The sequence below is a fragment of the Arachis stenosperma genome, chromosome 10 (assembly GCF_014773155.1).
Source record: "Arachis stenosperma cultivar V10309 chromosome 10, arast.V10309.gnm1.PFL2, whole genome shotgun sequence".
NCBI lineage: Eukaryota > Viridiplantae > Streptophyta > Magnoliopsida > Fabales > Fabaceae > Arachis > Arachis stenosperma.
The window spans coordinates 60,889,586-60,893,281 of record NC_080386.1 but is presented as its reverse complement, the minus strand read 5'-3'; the positions used below and the strand labels follow the sequence as shown (position 1 = coordinate 60,893,281).

General features: G+C 38.9%; 1 non-coding gene across 1 annotated transcript; it reads right to left on the bottom strand.

Annotated features, from left to right (window-relative positions):
• Positions 1-2,319: 2,319 nt before the first annotated feature.
• On the bottom strand, positions 2,320-2,427 carry LOC130958665 (small nucleolar RNA R71). Its single transcript, XR_009077776.1, has one exon. It is a non-coding gene; the product is annotated as a small nucleolar RNA R71 (small nucleolar RNA).
• Between the last annotated feature and the right edge of the window lie 1,269 nt (positions 2,428-3,696).

Below are 3,696 nucleotides of genomic sequence, written 5' to 3'. Positions count from 1 at the left end.
TTCATACGCTTATCTGAAGCTCTCACCAATGACATACATAAGTATCTCTATCTTAATCTTTATGTTTTATTCATTCATCATCTATACCCATTTGAGTCTGCCTGACTAAGATTTACAAGGTGACCATAGCTTGCTTCATACCAACAATCTCCGTGGGATCGACCCTTACTCGCGTAAGGTTTATTACTTGGACGACCCAGTGCACTTGCTGGTTAGTTGTGCAAAGTTGTGTTTATGCCATGGTATTGAGCACCAAGTTTTTGGGGCCATTACTAGGGATTATTTGAGTTGTGAAAAGTAGTGATCACAATTTCGCACACCAAGTTTTTGGCGCCGTTGCCGGGGATTGTTTCGAGTATGGACAACTGACGGTTCATCTTGTTGCTTAGATTAGGTATTTTTTTTCAGAGTTCTTAAGAATGAATTCTAGAGTTTCATGATGATCTGTTGAAGTCTGGCTGGCTGAGAAGCCATGTCTAATCTTATTGGACCGGGGTTTCAACTTATCATCACAAGAGCTTGTTGATTTCTATCAAACTTGCTATTGGAGCAATGATCTGCTGAGGCTTGGCTGGCCATTGGCCATGTCTAGTGTTTTGGACCGAAGCTTTCTTTGAAAGCTTGGCTGGCTGTGAAGCCATGTCTAATTCCTGGACCGGAGTCTTAGACTAGCATTGCAACGATTCCTGGAATCCAAATTAAGAATTCTGAAACCTTTATTTTCTATTTCATTATAGTTTTCGAAAAATCCAAAAAAATTTTTCAAAATCATAAAAAACCAAAAATATTTTATGTTTCTTGTTTGAGTCTAGTGTCTAATTTTAAGTTTGGTGTCTTGCATGCATTGTTTATTTGATCTTGGTTCTATTTTCAAGTCAATAGTACAGGGAACTGAAGATTCAGAACATGCAGCAGAAGAATTACACAGAAAAAGCTGGGCGTTCAAAATGCCCAGTGAAGAAGGACAGACTGGCGTTTAAACGCCAGCCAGGGTGCCTGGTTGGGCGTTTAACGCCCAAAAAGGTAGTGCATTGGGCGTTAAACGCCAGAATGTGCACCATTCTGGGCGTTTAACGCCAGGATGGCACAAGGGGAAGGATTTTGTTTTCAAAATCAATTTTTTTCAAGTTTTCAAAGTTTTTTCAAAATCAAATCTTTTTCAAATCATATCTTTTTCAAATCATATCTTTTCAATCAAATGTTTTCAAAATCTATTTCTTTCCTTTTTCAAAGATACTTGCTAACAATTAATGATTTGATTGAACATTTCAAGTATGTTGCCTTTTCTGTTGAGAAAGGTTTAATGTTTGAATCATATCTTTTCTTGTTAGGCAAGTCATCAATTTTTAAAATCAAATCTTTTTAAAATTGTTTTTCAATCATATCTTATTAAAACCATAACTTTTCAATCAAATCTTTTTAATCACATCTTTTTCAAAACAATTTTTTTTATCATATCTTTTTGATTTCTAATTTCAAATCTTTTTCAAAAATTACTTGATCTCTTTCTCACTCTTGTTTTTCGAAAATCAAATTAAAGTTTTTTCAAAATATTTTTAAAATCTTTTTAATTAATTTTCGAAAATTTCTTCCTCTTTTCTCACATCCTTCTATTTATGGAGTACCACTCCTTCTCAATGCACAATTCGAACTCTATCTCACTAAGTTCGAATTCTTCTACCTCTTCCTTCTATTTTTCTGTTCCTCTAACACCTCAAGGAATCTCTATACTGTGACATAGAGGATTCCATATTTTCTTGTTCTCTTCTCTTTCATATGAGCAGGAACAAAGACAAAGGCATTCTTGTTGAAGCTAACCCTGAACCTGAAAGGACCTTGAAGCGAAAGCTAAGAGAAGCTAAGGCACAACTCTCTGTAGAGGATCTAACAGAAATCTTCAAGGAAGAAGAAACCATGGCAGCCGAAAACAACAACAACAACAACAATGCAAGGAAGGTGCTGGGTGACTTTACTGCACCTACTCCCGACTTCTATGGGAGAAGCATCTCTATCCCTGCCATTGGAGCAAACAACTTTGAGCTTAAGCCTCAATTAGTTTCTCTAATGCAACAGAATTGCAAGTTCCATGGACTTCCATTGGAAGATCCTCATCAGTTTTTAGCTGAATTCTTGCAAATCTGTGACACTGTCAAGACTAATGGGATTGACCCTAAGGTCTACAGACTTATGCTATTCCCTTTTACTGTAAGAGACAGAGCTAGGACATGGTTGGACTCACAACCTAAAGAAAGCCTGGACTCATGGGAAAAGCTAGTCAATGCCTTCTTGGCAAAGTTCTTTCCACCTCAAAAATTGAGTAAGCTTAGAGTGGAAGTCCAAACCTTCAGACAGAAGGAAGGAGAATCCCTCTATGAAGCTTGGGAAAGATACAAACAATTGATCAGAAAATGTCCTTCTGACATGCTTTCTGAATGGAGCATCATAGGTATTTTCTATGATGGTCTGTCTGAACTATCCAAGATGTCTTTGGATAGCTCTGCTGGAGGATCTCTTCATCTGAAGAAGACGCCTACAGAAGCTCAAGAGCTAATTGAAATGGTTGCAAATAACCAATTCATGTACACTTCTGAAAGGAATCCTGTGAACAACGGGACAAATCAGAAGAAAGGAGTTATTGAGATTGATACTCTGAATGCCATATTGGCTCAGAACACGATATTGACTCAGCAAGTCAATTTGATTTCTCAAAGTCTGTCTGGAATGCAAAATGCACCAAGCAGTACTAAGGATGCTTCATCTGAAGAAGAAGCTTATGATCCTGAGAACCCTTCAATGGAAGAGGTGAATTACATAGGAGAACCCTATGGAAACACCTATAATTCTTCATGGAGAAATCATCCAAATTTCTCATGGAAGAATCAACAGAGACCTCAACAAGGTTTCAACAACAATAATGGTGGAAGAAACAGGTTTAGCAATGGCAAGCCTTTTCCATCATCTTCTCAGCAATAGACAGAGAGTTCTAAGCAGAACACCTCTGACTTAGCAACCATGGTCTCTGATCTAATCAAAACCACTCAAAGTTTCATGACTGAAACAAGGTCCTCCATTAGGAATTTGGAGGCACAAGTGGGACAGCTGAGCAAGAAAGTTACTGAGCTCCCTCCTAGTACTCTCCCAAGCAATACAGAAGAAAATCCAAAAGGTGAGTGCAAGGCCATCAACATGGCCGAATTTGGAGAGAAGGGAGAGGAAGTGAACGCCACTGAGGGAGACCTCAATGGGCGTGCACTGACCTCCAATGAGTTCCCTAATGAGGAACCATGGGAATCTGAGGCTCAAAATGAGACCATAGAGATTCCATTGGACTTACTTCTGCCTTTCATGAGCTCTGATGAGTATTCTTCCTCTGAAGAGGATGAGTATGTCACTGAAGAGCAAGTTGCTAAATACCTTGGAGCAATCATGAAGCTAAATGACAAGTTATTTGGAAGTGAGACTTGGGAGGATGAACCTCCTTTGCTCACCAAAGAACTGGATGACTTGTCTAGGCAGAAATTACCTCAAAAGAGACAAGATCCTGGGAAGTTTTCCATACCTTGTACCATAGGCACCATGACCTTCAAGAAGGCTCTGTGTGACTTAGGGTCAAGTGTAAACCTCATGCCTCCCTCTGTAATGGAGAAGCTAGGGATCTTTGAGGTACAAGCTGCAAGAATCTCACTAGAGATGGCA